This window comes from Kogia breviceps, chromosome X, assembly GCF_026419965.1.
Source record: "Kogia breviceps isolate mKogBre1 chromosome X, mKogBre1 haplotype 1, whole genome shotgun sequence".
Taxonomy (NCBI): Eukaryota; Metazoa; Chordata; class Mammalia; order Artiodactyla; family Physeteridae; genus Kogia; species Kogia breviceps.
Window position 1 is genome coordinate 133794749 of NC_081330.1, and position 19736 is coordinate 133814484.

General features: G+C 53.9%; 1 long non-coding RNA gene across 2 annotated transcripts in view; it reads right to left on the reverse strand.

Annotated features, from left to right (window-relative positions):
• Positions 1-19736, reverse strand: part of LOC136793403 (uncharacterized) — a 341429-nt gene that overhangs the window by 240542 nt on the left and 81151 nt on the right. Inside the window, exon 6 of one of the 2 annotated variants that reach the window (XR_010838610.1) lies at positions 14221-14273. The exons of the other annotated variant lie outside the window; for it this stretch is intronic. This is a non-coding gene — a long non-coding RNA (uncharacterized lncRNA). Of the gene's footprint in view, positions 1-14220; positions 14274-19736 lie in introns of those variants that run through there. 2 annotated transcript variants of the gene reach the window in all.

Sequence of the window (19736 nt, forward strand, 5' to 3'; positions counted from 1 at the left end):
AAAACCTCTCCCTATTTCCCGGGTACGGGGGCACAGTCCTTGAGGCACTAGCCTGCTGTGTTCCCTCTCTGCCTGGCAAAGAGCACAGCGATTCTCTCTTCTCCTCCAAAACTCTGTCTCCGTATTTCCATTTGGCATCGGTGCCCAGAGAGCCAAGATTTTGGGCATCGTTTCCGTCGTAAGAGCAGGTCAGAGTCAGGGAAATCCAGGGCGTGGGCCCCGCCCCACAGGGCGCAGGGCAAGGCCACCTGGGCCCCTTTGGAAGTCCAGGAGGGGGTCCACACACGCTGGGGCCAGGCCTCCAAAGGGTGGGGATTCGTGGAGGTGGGGAAGAGACCGTGGGACGGGGCGGGGGTCTTAGGAGGGGGCGGAGAAGGATGCAAGGATGTTGGATAGGTGAGGAGGGCCTGGGGGGCCCCTCTCTCCTCTGGCCCCTCTGCGGAGTCTGCCGTGTGGGTTTGGTCTCAGTGTAGGAAGTGGTAGGAGGGGAGAGGGGGGAGGGGGGACAGGCGCCCGCTCTTAGGGGACCCTCAGCTACACCCCCCTCCTTTGCGCTTTTCCTAGCGCACCCGCGAGCAGCGCCAAACACGGCAAAGAGCCATGACGTCATCACCAGCGCACAACGTTTACACCAGCGCTTCATGCAAAACGCCAAACCTGCATCTTTGTACAGAAAGCCAAAAACAAAAAAAAGGAAAAACGTATTCCCTGTGTCCCTCCAGTCAAATCAAAACAAGGCCTTGTTTTTCTACTTTAAAATGAAGATTAAACTATTGGCATCGACGCAGGAAATCGATCCACACAAACATCAGAACTGCCAAATTTGGTTTTTAAAAAAATTTTAATTTAAATATCAACTTCCTTCTGTTTTGCTCTCTTTGGACACACTTCTTCAGCCCTGTATTTCTTTTAAAAATAAGCGTCACTCTACAGTGAGGTATCACCTCACACTGATCAGAATGGCCATCATTAAAAAGCCTGCAAACAATAAGTGCTGGAGAAGGTGTGGAGAGAAGGGAGCCCTCCTGCACTGTTGGTGGGAATGTTCGTTGGTGCAGCCACTGTGGAGAAGGGTAAGAAGGTTCCTCAGAAAACTAAAAATAGAATTTTTATATGATCCAGCAATCCCACTCCTGGGTGTATATCCAGATAAAACTCTAATCCAAAAAGATGCCTGCACCCCAAAGTTCACAGCAGCACTGTTCACAGCAGCCAAGACATGGAAGCAACCTAAGTGTCCATGGACAGATGAATGGATAAAGAAGACGTGGTGCATACAATACAATGGAATATGACTCAGCCATAAAAAAGAATGAAAAATAAATAAATAAATAAAAAAGAATGAAATAATGCCATTTGCAGTAACATGGACGGACCTGGAGATGATCAGAGAAGTGAAGTAAGTCAGAGAAAGGCAGACATCATATGATGTCACTTATATGTGGAATCTAAAATCTGACACAGATGAACTTATCTGCGAAACAGAAACAGACTCACAGACACAGAGAGCAGACCGGTGGTTGCCTAGGGGGAGGGGGCGGGGGAGGGAAGGACTGGACGGTCAGAATCAGCAGATGCAGCCTCGTACATACAGGATGGATACACAACAAGGTCACTGTGCAGCACAGGGAACTATATGCAATCTCCTGGGATAAACCACCGTGGCAAAGAATATTAAAGATTGAACATATGTGTATAACTGAGTCGCTCTGCTGTACAGCAGACAGTAACACAACACTGCCAATCAACCACACGTCAACAAAATTGTAAAATATAATCAGCGTAAGCCTATCAGAGCAGGTGCTTGGGACTTCCCTGGCGGTCCAGTGGTTAAGGCTCCTGCACTTCTGCCGCAGGGAGCTCGGGCTCAACCCCTGGTTGCGGAGCTAAGATCCCACGTGCCGCGCGGCGAGGCCAAAACAAAGCAGGTGCTTGGTGGTACCTGTGGTAGATGGCAGTGAAGAGATCCTCGGAGGGAACCCCAGAGGCCTTCAGATAACTGGTTCTTCCTGTTTCTGACAACGGGGCGGGCGTCACTCGGGTTCCGAGACCTTACTGCACATTAGTTACCACAGGGGGTGTTCACAGACCCTACCCGCACATCGCAGACAGAACAAACAGGAAACAAGTCGCCCAAGACACTCACAAATTCCTTTCTAGTTTGCAATACATAACTGCACGTTCAGAGCTGCAGGCTACCCGTCTAGCAGGCCTCTCTGATGTGGGGAAAGAAGAAGCGAAGGACAGTCTAAAGAGGGTGTAAAGATGACGTGAAATGAGGCAACGCCTTGGTCCAGGAGAACTCAGCCCCTGGCACCTGGGGACGGGGCCCCCCTTGTAGCTGGGGGCCAGCGGGTCTACTCCCCTGAGGTCGGGGGGTGGGGATTTCTGGGTCCTCCTGGGCCCCGCTGCCCGGCTCCGTGATGTACAGCTGAGCCGTCTCCCTGCGGCGTGTCCTCCTTCTCTCCTGGATCTGGTCTGGCCGCAGTCAGCCCCCTGCTCCTGTCACGGATATGAGGTGACCCAGCCTTCGGTCAGGCGAGGCATCTCTTTCCCACCGGACCTTCAGGAGACACTGACGAAAAATACACAGCAGCAGAAATCCGTGCCTTCGCGTGGGACCCAGATACACCGGCACGAGGCAGAAGAAAGAAGGCTGTTACTCTCCATTGCCCCAAAACCAGGCTCCTTTTGCACATGGGACAAAGCACTGAGGTCCCTCGGACCGACTCCAGAGGGTCCAGCAAGAGCTGCGGAGATGTGGAGGCGCTGCTGGTTACTTGCACCCTCGGGCACTGTCCACTGGGCTGTGTCCAGCTCATGCTGTGCTTGCTTTGCTTCTCACGGCTTCTTTCTTTAACTGAATGGGCCCCAAGGTCAAAAACTCAGGGGACGTCCCCTTAGAATCGAGACATCCTGCTTCTCATAAAACACAAAGCTCAGAAGCTGGGGCAGCTGTCACCCCATGGCCACGTGGGAACACCTGGTGCGGGCTGACGCGGGGGCTGACCCTTTAGACGGGCGTCCATGCTCTGCTGTGCCACCGCCCCTACTGTGCCCTCTTGTCTGGTTGTGACACGAGACCCTGACGCCGTGGCCTCCCTCAGACACTTACTGAGAGTCCCCTTGGCTCCAAGCTGTGGGCCCAACCCTCGCGCACTTTACACACCAGCCCTGGACCACCTGGAGACGCTCAGAACAGCATCGACGCTACGTGCGCGGTGAGTCTCACGTGGGTGTGATTTTGGAAGAGAAATGTGAAGTCAAACAATGATGATAAGCGTGGATCTGATGAGCTGTATCTTTTCCAAAACCAGTGGCTGAACTGGGTCCTCGGGTTCTCACAGCTAAGCTACCGGAGGTTCAAGATGGGGTTTAAGTTAAAATAATTAAGAAAGAAAATGTAGAGCCACGGTTCGCAACAATGTCAATGTCTTCAGTTGGTTGTCACAAGTGGGGGAGGGGGAGCTCCTGGCACGTGGTGGGTGGAGACCAGGGAAGCTGCTCCGTAGCCCACAGGGCCCGGGACGCCCCGCATCAGTGGGTCCTCCAGCCCCAGTGTCAGTCGTGCTGAGAAACCCTGACCGAGCATCAGAGATTCTCTCAGTCACCTATTATAATTCTATTAGTTACCACTTACTATCTATCTATCTATTCAGCCAGGGTTCCCCACCCCCTGGGCCGTGGACCAGTAGCGGTCCACGGCCTGTCAGGAACCAGGCCGCACAGCAGGAGGTGAGCGGCGGGCAAACGAGCAAAGCTGCATCTGCACTTGCAGCCGCGCCCCACGGCTTGCATTACCGTCTGAACTATCCCGCCATCGCTTGCGTTACTGCCTGAATTATCCCGCCACCCCCCTCGCCCGTCTGTGGAAAAGCTGTCTTCCATGAAACCAGTTCCTGGTGTCAGAAAGGCTGGGCACTGCTGTATTCATCTATCTATCATCTATCTAGACCCACCTGCCAATATTTACCATCTTCTATCAGTATTTCTCAATAATGTCTATCCATCACCATCTATCTCTCCAACTATGCGTATTACCTATCAATCACCTGTCAATATCTATCATCTATTGATCACTATCAGTACTTATCTATCAGCATTTATCTAACAATATTTATCTATCAATAACATCTACCTAGGGCTTCCCTGGTGGCGCAGTGGTTGAGAGTCTGCCTGCTGATGCAGGGGAGACAGGTTCAAGTCCCAGTCCAGGAGGATCCCACATGCCGCGGAGCAACTAAGCCCGTGAGCCACAACTACTGAGCCTGTGCATCCGGATCCTGTGCTCCACAACAAGAGAGGCCGCGACAGTGAGAGGCCCGCGCACCGCGATGAAGAGTGGCCCCCGCTCGCCGCAACTGGAGAAAGCCCTCGCGCAGAAACGAAGACCCAACGCAGCCAAAAATAAATAAATAAATTAATAAACTCCTACCCCCAATATCTTTAAAAAAAAAATAACATCTACCTATAGATTCACATATCTATAGATCCATCTATCTACCTATCATCTATCCATACCTATCAATAGCTATCATTTTATCAATATCTATCTATATCTATCAATCACCTATCAAACTATCAATATTGTCTATCAATCATCTATCATCTATAATGTATCATTACTTATCTAATAATATTGATCTACCAATTATCTATCACTTATCTATAGCTCTCATCTATAATGTATCATTACTTATCTATCAGTATTTATCTAATAATATTGATCTATCAATATCTATCATTTATCTATAGCTCTCATCTACAATGTATCACTACTTATCTATCTAATAATATTGATCTATCAATATCTATCACTTATCTATAGCTGTCATCTATAATGTATCATTACTTATCTAATAATATTGATCTATCAATATCTATCACTTATCTATAGCTCTCATCTACAATGTATCATTACTTATCTATCTAATAATATTGATCTATCAATATCTATCACTTATCTATAGTTCTCATCTATAATGTATCATTACTTATCTATCAGTATTTATCTAATAATATTGATCTATCAATATCTATCACTTATCTATAGCTCTCATCTATAATGTATCATTACTTATCTAATAATATTGATCTATCAATATCTATCACGTATCTATAGCTCTCATCTATGATGTATCATTACTTATCTAATAATATTGATCTATCAATATCTATCACTTATCTATAGCTCTACCCATCTGTCACGACTATCGTGATTCCCAATCACAACCGATTCTGCCCCCAGGAGACACTTGTCAATGTCTGGGGACATGGCTGGTTGTCGCACTGGGGGGAGGGGGAGCTCCTGGCGCGCGGCGGGTGGAGACCAGGGACGCTGCTCCGCAGCCCGCGGGGCCCGGCGCGCCTCACGTCAGAGAGTCCTCCAGGCCCAGGTGCCCGTGGGGTGGGGCTGTGAAGCCCGGCGTAGAGCACAGCCATCACACACGCGGAGCGCGGAGCGCGGCGCGCGGCGTGTCCCACCCGCATGGTGCAGGTTCTCTTCCTGCTTTGCCCGGGGGCGCCCCCACTTGCCCCGGAGACTCCGGAAGCACAAGGGTTCTCATCACGACACCATTCGATTAATCCCTTCGGTGACTTCTCACATCTGCTCCGGATTCCCAGAGCTAACGATGTCGCGTGTGGCGGCACTGCGATTCCTCGCGCGCCCTGAGACCAGCCCGCAGGCAGCCCTGGGGCTCAGGAGCGCCACGGGCGCCGCACCCGCCTGACAGCCGCGGCCAGGCGGCGCCCCGGCACAGGGAGGCGGCGCGACACAGGGAGGCGGCGCGGCACAGGGAGGCGGCCCGGCACAGCGAGGCGGCCCGGCACAGGGGGGCGGCGCGGCACAGGGGGGCGGCGCGGCACAGGGGGGCGGCCCGGCACAGGGAGGCGGCGCCCCGGCACAGGGAGGCGGCCCGGCACAGGGGGGCGGCGCCCCGGCACAGGGAGGCGGCCCGGCACAGGGGGGCGGCGCGGCACAGGGGGGCGGCCCGGCACAGGGGGGCGCCCCGGCACAGGGAGGCGGCCCGGCACAGGGGGGCGGCGCGGCACAGGGGGGCGGCCCGGCACAGGGGGGCGGCGCGGCACAGGGAGGCGCCCCGGCACAGCGAGGCGGCCCGGCACAGGGGGGCGGCCCGGCACAGGGAGGCGGCGCGGCACAGGGAGGCGGCGCGGCACAGGGGGGCGGCGCGGCACAGGGAGGCGGCCCGGCACAGGGGGGGGGGCGGCCCGGCACAGGGGGGGGGCGGCCCGGCACAGGGAGGCGGCGCCCCGGCACAGGGGGGCGGCCCCGGCACAGGGGGGCCCCCCCGGCACAGGGAGGCGGCCCCGGCCGTGTGCAGCAGCGTGTCCTGCCGGGGCTTGGGGCCGGCTCTGGCCACGCAGGTGCGGGCGAGCTCTGTGTTTTTTCATACACAGCTGAAAACACACAGAACAGAGAGGAAAAAAACCAAAAACGCATTAGATGCCAAGGCATCGCCGACATGCCGATTGAAACGCGATTCCCGCCTGGGGCCATGGAACGCTCAAGAGCTGGACCCTCGTCCCGAAGGACCAGCTGACCTGTGCGCAGCCGGCGCACCTGCTGGGTTCGGCTTTGGCAAATCCCATGGGAAGATCCGGTGGAGCGGGTGCGGGAAACAGCCAACGAGCCCGAGGGAAATGTATACTAGAGGCTGCGGACCTTTAAAGTAACAGCTGGTTTTAAAATGGACATATGGGGGCGACAGCCCGACTCGTGCAGAGGAAACAAAGATCAGGGGAGAAAGGGGCGCTTTTTGGGTGAGCTCAGCCGCGCAGCAGGAACCCGAGGCTGCTGGGGCCGTCATCTTCACCACAAGGTGCAGGAGGCCCACAGCCCCCGGGGCAGACGGCACCGCGCTCCCGGGCTGCACCCTAAGCCACTCCATCCCTCCAGCCCCCGACAGGGGGGACGGCCCTGGGCATCTCGGGGCCACATGTCCGAACGGCTCATCCGGTGCCTGAGCCTGTCCTGCGGGCCCAGCTGCGGTACTTGGGGTCCAGCGTGGTCCTGTTCTTGTTCATGGCACCCCTCCTAGGACAGGAGCGCTTTGCCCTGCTCGTGAGGAGGAAGGATCTAGCCGTTCATTGCTTCTGCACAATGTGTACCTGCCCAACGTTTGCGGGTCTCCGCGGGGACCCCAGAGGCAGAGCCGGAGTGGACGCCGCCGTCACGGGGCTTCCTAGCTTGCGCGCTTGCCCAAATCCTCACCTACCTGGGCCGCATGTCAGCGGGAACCACAGGCTCCTCCCACCCCCAGGTGCTTCCCATAGAACATCCAGCATCCTCCACAGGTGTATCCTGGCTGGGTTTCAGCATGGGCTGGGCATTCAGGGGCAGTGCTGCCAGTGGGGGCCGGGAGGGGGACCTGCAAAGCTTGTTCACGTGGTGTGGCTGGCACCTGCTTGATTTACAAGCCGGGCTATCTGAGCCCCGTCAACCCCTCAGATGATGTCTTCCTGTTCAAGTTAACTCGCCTGCGCTGTTTGCACCCCAGAAACCCAACAGGTACACAAGTCCTTTTGCTGCAAGAAAAAGCCCACAAGCTACCCCTCCCACCTCCGGGCCACCCACTCCTGTTCTATCAAGCAATAGTCCCTACACTTTGCAATTTCTCGGATTGATAAAACTCTAAAAAACCATCTGGATGACCGACATAGGGTTGACAGTTTTGAATTTTGCAAAGGAAGGACATTAAAAAAAACAACAACAACAACACCCTACCATCACCATCTTCCATAAGAGAAAAGCAGCTTCAACACCAAAATAATATACTCTCATCATAAATGGCAACTCCTGAATTGAATCAGTTCAGCTTGATGGAAAATTACTCCCTTGAGATTTTTTTTTTCACATTTTTATCTTGTTCCTTGGATACTTCATTGGGGTTCCAGTGCATACACCAGCCAGAGGAAACCTCTAGATCGGGAGTTGGTAAATGACATCCCGCGTCTGCTCTCCGGTTTTGGCCCTCTGCCTGTTTTTGTCAATAAAGTTTTATTGGAACCCTGGCCCACCACCTGTTTTGTCAATAAAGTTTTATTGGAACCCTGGCCCACCACCTGTTTTATCAATAAAGTTTTATTAGAACCCTAGCCCACAACCAATTTGGTCAATAAAGTTTTACTAGAACCCCGTTCCACCACCTGTTTTGTTAATAAAGTGTTACTGGGACCCTGGCCTACCGCCTGTCTTGTCAATAAAGTTGTATTGGCACTCAGCCCCGCCCATTTGTTTGTCTCCAGCTGCTTGGGTGCGCCAAAGGCAGAGATGTGTGGCAGCTGCAGAGACCACACGGCCAGCCCACAAGGCTGAGAATACTTACTCTCTGGCCCTTTACAGAAAAAAAAAAAAAGTGCTGAGGGTGCACCTTTAAAATGCCTCCTTCAAAATAGCCAGGATGCTTACCTTTTTCTCTCCTCACTTCCACTTGAAGCAGCTTCAGGGATACACAGGCGTCTAGCAGTAGCTCTGTCCCCCGGGAGGTGACGTCCAGACGTGCAGCCACTGCAGCCGAGCCCAGGGCCTCCGGGGCCTCGGCCAGAAGGTCAAAGACTCCCAGCTCCCAGGCAGCGAAGAGAACCTCGGGGCAACGGCAGAAACCAGACTCAGCTTTAATTCTCCTAAGAACCACACTCAGACGCACACATCTGTGCATCTGGAATCACTCAGGAAAACAGGGCACTTCCTCAAAAAATTCAGCATAGGATGACCATAGGATCTAGCAATTCCACTGCTGGGTGTAGACCCCAAAGAACCAAAAGTAGGGAGCCAAACAGATACCATGGACACCCATGTGTTCACGTGAAGCATTCTTCATAATGGCCAAAAGGTGGATGCCACCCAGGTGTCCACTGATGGATGGATGAACAAAATACAGTGTAAAAACAATGGAATATGACTCAGTCTTAGAAAAGACGGGAATTCTGATCCAGGTACAATGTGGATGAACCCTGAGGACATGATGCTGAGTGAGAGAAGCCAGACACAGAAGGACACGTACCGGGGTTCCCTAGAAGAGTCAAATTCATAGAAAGTAGATGGTGGGTCCAGGGGCTGGGGGAGGGGGAGCCAGTGTTTAACGGGGACAAAGTTTGGGAAGATGAGAAAGTTCTAACATGATGGTGGGGATGGTTGCCCAGCAATATAAATGGACTTGATGCCAATGAACTGTGCCCTTAAAAATGGTTGAGGGGCTTCCCTGGTGGTGCAGTGGTTGAGACTCCGCCTGCCGATGCAGGGGACGCGGGTTCGTGCCCCGGTCCGGGAAGATCCTACATGCCGCGGAGTGGCTGGGCCCGTAAGCCATGGTCACTGAGCCTGCGTGTCCGGAGCCTGCGCTCTGCAACGGGAGAGGCCACAACAGTAAGAGGCCCGCGTACCGCAAAAAAAAAAAAAAAAAAAAATGTTGAAATGGGGGCTTCCCTGCTGGCGCAGTGGTTGCGAGTCCGCCTGCCGATGCAGGGGACACGGGTTCATGCCCCGGTCCAGGAGGATCCCGTGTGCCGCGGAGTGGCTGGGCCCGTGAGCCATGGCCGCTGAGCCTGCGCGTCCAGAGCTGTGCTCTGCAGCAGGAGAGGCCACAACAGTGAGAGGCCTGCATACCACAAAAAAAAAAAAAAAAAAGTTGAAGTGGTAAATTTTATAGTATGTCTATTTTACCACACTAAAAACATTTTTAAAATGATGCTTCCACCTTGCACCCAAGAAGACACTGCTCCTGCTGTTGGAGGGGATGAGCTCTAATCCTGCCCCATGGAGCGGATGGATTGGTCCCCAGGGAGGGTGGGCGCCAGGGCACAGTGGGGGTGGTCCCCCTAGAGGCAGGGGCCAAGGGGGTCATTCATGGGCTGGCCAGCCACACAGGAGCAAAGGTGTGGGAGCCTGGGAGGTCCAAGCGTCTGCAGCAACTGCCCCCACCCTGTCCGTCCACAGAAGCTCTTCACGGAACCTGCCCAGAACAGCAGGAGTCTGTCCTGGGAAATGCACACCCCCCGTGAGGGACTCTGAGGTCCCCAAAGGGGATGCCCGAGGGATATCGCGGGGCACATGCACCCACGGGAAACCACACGTGAGTTTTCAAAATCCTGTAATCCTCCCTCTGTCCCTCGCTAGTCACACTGATCACCTGGGAGCAGAAATTCGGGGGATGGGGGACAGACAGGGCCTTCTGCTTTTTCATTCTGGACGCTTCCTTCTGCATTGTTTTCATTTGCCAAACAAGGAAATATATGCATTCCTGTATTAATTTTCTGGTGCAGCTGTAACAAATGACCACAAACTGGGGGCTGTAAACCACAAACATTCATCTTCACCCAGTCCTGGAGACCAGACGTTGGAAGTCAAGGTGTCCCAGGGCCGTCGTCCCTCCGGAGGCTCCAGGGGAGGGTCCTTCCCGCCCCTTTCAGCTTCTGGGGGCTCCAGGCATCCCTGCGCTTGGGGCCGCCTCCCTCCCGTCTCTGCCTCTGTCTTCACGTGGCTTCTCCTCTGTGTCTGTCTCTCCTCTGTCTCTTAGAAGGACCCTGTCATTGGATGTAGGGCCGCCCTCCTCCAGGAGGACCTCCTCTCAGACCCTCCACTTCATCATATCTGCAAACACCCCTTTTCCAAATAAGGTCCCGTTCCTGGGTTCTGGGGATTAGGACAAGGACATATGGTTTTTTTGGGGGGCATCATTTAATCCGCTACACCAGGGTGATCAATTATCTCCACTGGAGGCATTTCAACCACCAATGAACCATGGTGAGTCATGCTAATCCCAGAGGAAGCCCAGAACCTGCCCTGAACCGGGTCCTGCCATGGCCCAGCCCCGCTGCGGAGCTGCTCTCCCCCTTTTCCAGCCATTTCTGATGCTCAGGTTTAAACCCTCAGAGCCCAGATGGGGGCTGCAGCTCACCCCCGCACCTGCCCCTGCCGTGGTGGCCCTCCTGCCTTTTTCCACCCTGGACCCCGGCAAGCAGGACCTCAGCGCCAGCTGACCATGCCACGGTGGACACAGCCTGAAGGCGAGAGCGATGGGGGGCCCCTGGGAGGGACCCACAGGAGGGCAGAGGGGCTGGCCATCGAGACCATTTGCTTGATTAAAACGCAAGCAGCCCTTTCTCAGCCAAATCCCCCTTGGCTGCAGGATCAGTCCGGGATCTTCACTTAAGGTGATTAGTTTAGTAATGAGACTGAGTGACGAGAAGCACCGGGGCACACGCAGAGACTGAACCTATGAAATTCAAGGTCGGTGCTTGGATTTACTCTTCCAGGGGCAGAAAGTGTTACCGACCGGGGCTCTTGGCCTCCTTAATCAATAGAAATTGATCAGAGGCCAGACAAGAAATTCAGGCAAAGCTTTACTGGGCTCCCTGCTGCAGAAGCGGGGAGCGAGAACAAGTAACAGGTGCCCTTGCCCGGCTCCCCGAGGAGGGGGCAGCTGGTTCCTTCTACGGGGTGAGGGTAGGGGTGTGTCCAGGGGCCGGGCCAGAGGGGTGGCTTAGGGCGTCTGCCCGCCCCTTTGGCGGTGTCGAGTGCAGGGCGCATGCGCAGCGCCCCGCTTTTGCTCTGGGCTCTTCAGGCGTCACAGTTGGGTTTTTGGTCCCTTTGTATCTTTTGTCCAGAATTTGCCCCAGCCGCACATGCACGCGGTTATTTTTAGTCCCTTAGAGTTCCTTTGTATTTTGCTGCTCCAGGAGAGGTGTGTCTAGGTGCAAGCCCTGCAGCAAAGGGTCCCGGGTCCCAGCCTGTCTCAAAAGGACTTAGAGGCCATGAGAGCCCCAAGGTGCCTGGCCGTGCTGAGCTCTTCACTGGAGCAGCATCTGTGCTGTGCAGCCAGGCCCTCAACGGTCCCCATTTCTACCAGAACAAGGAAGACGGCATCCTGACAGAAGGCTATCCTCATCGGCCAGAAAAGAATTTAAGTTGACGAGCGTTCTTTAAAAATGAGCCTAGGGGCTTCCCTGGCGGTGCAGTGGTTAAGAAGACTCCGCGCTTCCACGGCAGGGGGCGTGGGTTCTATCCCCGGTTGGGAAACTAAGATCCCACATGCCGTGCAGCGAGGCCAAAGAAAATAAAAGAAAAAAGCACACAGATATCCGTTGGAGAGATTGCGGGTTTGGTTCCAGGCCACCCCAATAAAACAAATATTGTGAGTCATAGTAATAACATCAAAACCCACAGACGCCATAACAAATAACTTAAAGATCTGAAATGCAGCAGGAATGACCAAAATGTGACACAGAGACACAGAGTGAGCAAATGATGTTGGAAAAATGGCGCCAATAGACTTGCTCGACACAGGGGGGCCCCAAACCTTCCATTTCTAAAAACTCCACCGTCTGTAAAGTGAAGTAAAGCAAAGCATGACAAAACAAGGTCTGCCCATCCGAGGAAACTTAGGAAGAACCAGAACACGAAGGTAGCCTCAGGTGATCGCACGTACAGGCTGGATGAAAATGCACGGCCTGCTCTGGGCTGCGTGGCTGCCGTGCCTCTGCCTCCGGGGGTCCCTACACATCAGTGTTGAAGACACAGGGCAGAGACGGATATCCCCCCTGCTCCTCTGCTTCTGAGTACAGGAGCTTGCAAACAGCCTCTTCTGCTTTCACTGCAAACAACCATGCGCGTTTTCAAAACGTCTCTAAACCATATGATCCAGTGAAACACCGACTGGTAAAGATCCATGCGCCCCAATGTTCATAGCAGCACTATTCACAGCAGCCAAGACACGGAAGCAACCTAAGTGTCCATCAGCAGAGGACTGGATAAAGAAGATGTGCTACATATACACAATGGAATAGGACTCAGCCAATAAAAAGAGAATGAAATAAGGCCATTTCCAGCCACATGGTGGACCTAGAGATGATCATACTAAGTGAAGCAAGCCAGCCAGAGAAAGAGAAATGTCATATAATATCACTTATACGTGGAATCTAAAATATGACACTAACACCTACGAAACAGAAACAGACTCACAGACGTAGAGAACAGACTGGTGGTTGCCCAGGGGGGGAGGGGGTGGGGGAGGGATGGACTGGGAGTTTGGGGTCGGTAGATGCAAACTAGTATATATAGGGTGGGTCAACAACAAGGTCCTCCTGTAGAGCACAGGGGACTATATTCAATATCCTGGGATAAACCATCATGGAAAAGAATATGAAAAAGAATGCATATAGGGCTTCCCTGGTGGCGCAGTGGTTGAGAGTCCGCCCGCCGATGCAGGAGACACGGGTTTGTGCCCTGGTCCGGGAAGATCCCACGTGCCGCGGAGCAGCTGGGCCCGTGAGCCATGGCCGCTGGGCCTGTGCGTCCGGAGCCTGTGCTCCGCAATGGGAGAGGCCACAACAGTGAGAGGCCCGCATACCGAAAAAAAAAAAAAAAAAAAAAAAAAAAGAATGCATATATACGTATAACTGAAACACTTTGCTGTGCAGCAGAAATTAACACATTGTAAATCAAGTCTACCTCAATAAAATAAATTAAAAAAAAAAATCTCTAACTTAAACGTAAGCCCAAATGTATAATGTCTCTGAAGAATGCTTTTGCGCCTGCCCAGAGGACGTCACAGGGAGATTAACTGATGGAGAGAAATACCCTTTCCTGGAGAGAAAAGTCCGTACTGTGATTCCCAATACAGCTGCTGCGGTAGGAACGTGGGATCTCCCCAGAGTTAACCCGTGAATGGAGGGCACTTTTGTAAAAAGGTCTAAGGAAGCTTGGGGGGTGGATCCACGGACTTGGAGCCTCTGATGATTTGAGCATCAAGACACCTCGTTCTTGAGACAGTTACCCTCACATCTGGCCACAGGCTCTGACCTCAGGAACCACAGTAGGACTTAAGGAAACAGAGGAGGAACAGGACCCCTTAGCTGCCCAAATCCACCACCCTGATTGCATGTGGGGGCCGCCTGGGGGAGGGGCCATTCCTGGGCTGGCTTGGAGCCCCGAATCAGGAGATCAGGCTTTCGGCTTTTTAAACACTCCCAGGGCTGACGTGCAAGGAAGATGGAAAATCAGGGGTTCCACATGATCTAGTCATTAGGTGAGAAATGGTTGTATCAATTCCAAAATGTACATTTAAAACACCCAAACGCTTAACATCTCTGAAATTGGGATGTTGCACTGGGTTGAAGACTGTCCCCCTAAAATTCCTGGAACCTCAGAAAAGACCTTATTTGGAAATGCAGTCTTTGCGGGTGTGTTGCACTGAAGGGTCTGAGACGAGGTCCTCCTGGAGGAGGGTGGCGCTACATCCAGTGACAGGGTCCTTCCAAGAGACAGAAGAGGAGAGACCCAGACACAGAGGAGAAGCCCTGGGAAGACAGAGGCAGAGACGGGAGAGAGGCGGCCACGAGCCCAGGGACGCCTGGAGCCCCCAGAAGCTGGAAGAGGAGGGAAGGACCCTCCCCGGGGGCCTCTAGAGGGAGCGCGGCCCTGGGACACCTTGACCTCGGCCGTCTGGTCCCCAGGGCTGGGGGAGGATGGATGCCTGTGGTTTTCACTCTCCCAGTGTGTGGCCATCTGTCACAGACGCCCCAGGAAGCCCATACAGATTTCTCACCAGGAGCGGCGAGTCACGGATCGGTGGTCGACGGCAGGGTTCCTGTTTCAGAGCTGCACCCCTAACTCTGCGCCTTGCAGCGGGTGGGGTCCAAGGCTGAGGAGATACTGAGCTGGAGTAAGGACGACGCATGAGCAGGAGAGACGCCCCGGGCTGTGAGCCGCGTGGGCCTAAGCCTGGAGGGGCTGAAGCACGGCGGGTGGGCAGGGGCCACGCCGTCCTCTACTCCTCCCCAAGGCCCAGGAGGGCGGGGCTGCCCGATGTCTGGGGAGCTGTACACCCTCCAGTCCCTGAACCAAACCAGCCTTCTAAACTTTTTCAAAGGTCGAGGCGCCCAGGGACTTGTAACCGAGTAGGACCCTCTGGGCCCTTCCTGGGACAGACCCCTCCCCCAGGCCCTCTGCTGTAGCTCCTCTCTGAAGTACTTAGATAACAGTATCTGACGCACGCTTCCGGAGTTGTTTTGCAGATGCTAAAACCACCACCAAGTGGAAGAAATTAACTACTTGATGATCATGACCACACAGCCCCCAGACCTACTGGCACCTAAGGACCAATGACGTTAACCCCTGTGACCCTGTCCTGGTGCCTCACCGTCAGTCAGTCAGAGAATTGTGCAGGAACTGATCACATGTCCTGGGACACGCCTACCACGCTTTGCCTGTAGAAGTGCTCTGCCCGGGCTTCCCTGGTGGCGCAGTGGTTGAGAGTCTGCCTGCTGATGCAGGGAACACGGGTTCGTGCCCCGGTCCGGGAGGATCCCACGTGCCGCGGAGCGGCTGGGCCCGTGAGCCGTGGCCGCTGAGCCTGCGCGTCCGGAGCCTGTGCTCCGCAATGGAAGAGGTCACAGCAGTGAGAGGCCCGCGTACCACACACACACAAAAAAAACCCAGAAAAGCTCTGCCAAAGCCTGTCGGGGAGTTTGGGTTTCTTGAGCACCAGCCCTGTTCTCCTTGCTGGGCCCTGCAATAAAGCTGCACTTTCCTGCGCCACAGGGGTGAAGGAGGTGGGCTTGACTGCACACAGGACCCGAGTCTGGTTCTGTTACAGAGTTAGACCAAGAACCCGGGATAGGAGAAATCAAAGAAAAAGCCAAAACACCATATTCTTAGGTTTTTATTCGTGTAAAATGCACATAACACAAAACTGACCATTTTAACCATTTCAAGCCAACAGCTCAGAAGCATTTAGGTCTTTCACAGTGCTGTGCAAACACCACCTCTGTCAAACTTTCTCATCCCGCCAAGGAGACCCCGTCCCCATTAAAAGCCACTCCCCCTCCACCTCCCCCAGCCCCCGACAACCATGCATCTCCTTTCGTGTCTCAGTGGATTTGCCTGTTCTGGACGTTTCCTACCAACGGAATCACACACTGTGTGTCCTTCTGGGTCTGCTTCCCTCGCTGAGCATTGTGTGTTCAAGGTTCGTCCACGCGGTAGCCTGCGTCAGGGCTTCACTCCTTTTCACGGCTGAGTCATATTGCACCGTGTGCACGGACCCCACGCTGTGTATCCATCCATGGACACTTGGGCTGTTTCCACGTTTATCGCCATTGAAAATACCTCTGTTATGAATATCCCTGTACAAGCTTTTCTCAGATGACTGTTTTCAGTTCCTCTGGGTGTACACTTAGCAGTGGGATGACTGGGTCCCACGGTACGTATATGTTTAACTTTTTAGGAAACTGCTAAACTGCTTCCCACAGCAGCTGCCCTATTTACATTCCCACCAACAGTGCACAGGGACTCAATTTATCCACATCCTCGTCAGTGTCTATTTCCCTTTTATTGTTGCCATCAGCGATGAGTAGTAGTAGTAGTAGTAGTAGTAGTTATTGCATACTCGGAGACCACCTGGCATTCATTACTTGCAGCTCCTGTAATACCTCAGACTGGGGGTGTATAAACAACACACATATATTCCTCACGGTGCCGGAGGCTGGACGTCCGAGACCCGGCGAGGGCAGATTTAGCATCTGGTGAGGACCCTCCTCCTGGTTCCTAGATGGACGTCTTCTCGCCGTGTGCTCACACGGAGGAAGAGCTGGCCCAGGGAGCTCTCCGGGGTCTCTTTTCTAAGGACACTAATCCCATCCACGGGGGCTGCACCCTCATGACCTCATCACCTCCCAGAGGCCTCACCTCCTGACACCATCGCCTTGGGAGGAAGGGCCCCCCCCGCAACACGTCTGAATCTGGGGGGACGCAAACGCTCCGTCTACAGCGCCTGGGTGCGAGCGTTCTGACGGGGCGGTGAGGGTGGTGGGAGGGTGAGGGCAGCGCCTGAGTTGCAGGGCAGGAGAGAAGAGCCTCCTGTAGGGGTTTTATGCACTAGAGCAGAGATGGGTGGACTCTGGCTGAAGCGGGTGTGGGGAGACACGTACACAGCTCAGGGGTGGAGAAGTCAGCCTGTCCGCGGGCTGATGGGAGGGGCCTGATGTGAGAGGGGGGTGCGTAAGGCACCCGGGAGGGGCCCGCCCGGAGGAGGGGGCTGGGCCTCAGGCACGCCATGTGCGCATGGGCAGTGGGGCAGGTGCGAGGGGTTGGAAGGGACGCTCCACGAAGTGCACCCCCTCCTCTGACAGAGCATCGGCGTCACCTGGAAAACACCTGTTACAGGCGCTCCATCCCCCCCTGCCCCACATCTGCCGGGTGGAATCCTGCCTTTTCCTCTCACCCCGAGGTGAGTCCAGGACACCTGAAGTCTGAAACCAGACCGCCATCCTGGGGCAGGGGTCTTTCAGGTACCCGCTACGCTTTTTTTAAAAAAAATATCATCTAAATGCGAATGCAAACGGAGCAATGCTTGGCATATAATAGACATTTTTCAAATTTGCTGCATTCTTTAGAGTGTGTCTGATAGAATCTAAACACCCTAGCGATTTAATAACTATATCCATCCACTTAAAACCCCACAAAATAAGTGTGCTTAAGATAATAATGTCATATGGTTTCCTTTTCTAGTTCTATGCACATTCTCCACTCACTTTGCTCCCGCCAGGATTCTGGGCTCTATTTTTGGTGCTTAGAAAGGTACCTGGTCAACCCATCACACTTGTGAAGAAAGACGTCTACACACGGGGTGACGGGGCTTAACTAGCCTTTTTGTGGTGATCGTTCTGCAGTAGAGACACAAATTTCAAACCAGTGTGTCGATTGTATCTCAATAAAACTGGAAAACATAAAGTAGATAAGTTGAAACCGTATGAGAATTCACGGTTTTTGTGTTTTTACTGTTAACAGAAGGTTTTGTGTGTTTTATATGCTCCGACTCATTACGAGCAGGTGTATCAATGGAAACTTTACAAATGTTAAGTATTAGCTGACGTGCGATCGGAAATGCGTCCCCTAAACGAGGTGCGCAGGGCTTCCTCTCACGACGGCTCAGAACCTACTTCTTCCCAGCTTTCCTTGTGTCTGCGGGAAGCTCGTTCGTGCACTTGGTGGGAGGAGAAACACGGACGGAAGGGCGTCATTTCCTTTTGAACCATCTCCCAGCAGACACCTCCAGGAGGCCCTTCTTCCGTTCCGCTGTCACCGTGTCACTCCCAGACCCACCTCTCCAGGGGACACTGGGACCCTAGAAGCCGTGGAAGGAGGGAGGACGCACGGTGCCTCCACGGGGGCCGGGAGAGGGAGGAGAAAGGGGACGCTGGAGGCACTTTCCCAGGCCGGTGAGTTACAAGAACAAGTTCAGAGCGAAGCCGGTGGCTTAGCGATGGACCCGGTCCCCTTCAAACGGTGTGTGCATCAAGGTCCCCGTGAGCTGGCATCAAACCCCAGGTGGGAGGTTACAGGGCAAAGACAGGAACTGGGGAGTCTAGCAAGACGGCAGCCGAGGTGACGCAGGTGAGGCGGTGGGGTTTCCGCCGTGCGCGTTGAGCAGGGATCTGCGTGGTGAGGAAAAGCACGGAGAAGCCTGGAGAAGCTGGAGAAGCGAGGAACGGTTACGGAGATGACGACCTCCTCCTTGGCAGTACTTTAAAACTCCAGATTAGTAAGCAACTATAAAGCGAGAGGTCAAAGGTCCCCTTGTGTCGGTAGTTGCCTGGTACCTTCAGGGTTTGCAGGAGGGAAGACGGCAGTGAAGGGGGTGCACCCAGTGCCCGACAGCACGTTAATCTCAGCCTTCTCCGGAGCCCTCCCTGAGAGCTCTGCGCCTCCGGCCATTCCCGTCTCTCCTCGGATGCAGGTTGCTAGGTCCCAGAGGACACAAGAGCCACAGTCAAGTCCCAAATCCCAGAACACCTGGTGACCCCCAGGCCCTTAGGTCTGGAGAACATCTGCCCCGGGTGAAACTGTGATAAATTGGGGGTGGTTTTTATTTACCCACAATGAGATCATGATCCCGCTCGGCTAGAAGGAGGCTCAGGACAAAACGCTTGAGACAGACAGAGAGAAAAGCAGGAGCAAACCTCCCATTCATTCACCCCAGGAGTTGGCAGGACGCTTGTAGTGCACAAACCTTCAGTTTCCTCCATAAACGTGTTCCTTAGTCACAGCGCCCTTGCTTACGATCCAGCCACCTCAGAACTAAGAAAAATCCTGGTTTGTGAAGATAAAATCTAATCAGTTAACAGACGTGTTTCAACTAATCTCTGTATTTTATCGCTAACAACTCCTACAGAAAACGAGAGAACTTTTAGAAAATAAATGAAAGCACAACTGTCCCTCGGTATCTACGGGGATCGGTTCCAGGACCCACCGCCGGTACCAAAATCTGCCCATGCTGAAGTCCCAGAGTCCACCTCCCGTACCCATGGTTCCGCATACACGGATCCAACCAACCGCGGACGGTAAACATAGTATTCAATCTGCGGTGCACTGAATCCGTGCGTGTGGAGCCCGTGGATAAGGGTCGGTTGCACTGGTAACCTGGGAGATCCCACCCTAAGTCATAAGGACGACAAGTGTCTTAAACCCAAGATGAGTCCAAACGACCAGGATCCCACACAGGCAGTACGGGCGCTCCTCCCCTGGTCCCCACGCCGATCCCTGCCGTCGGCCTCACGTAAGAGGGGTTGTTGGGTGAAACGGTTCTAAGCCGGGCTCCCGAATCCCCATCCTTTGCCTCTAAAAGTATCAGCTGTGTCACAACAAAAAACTACTGTCCTCTCCTCTGCAGAGCTTGGCTTGAAAAGAGAGAACAATCATGGCTTACGCCAAAACC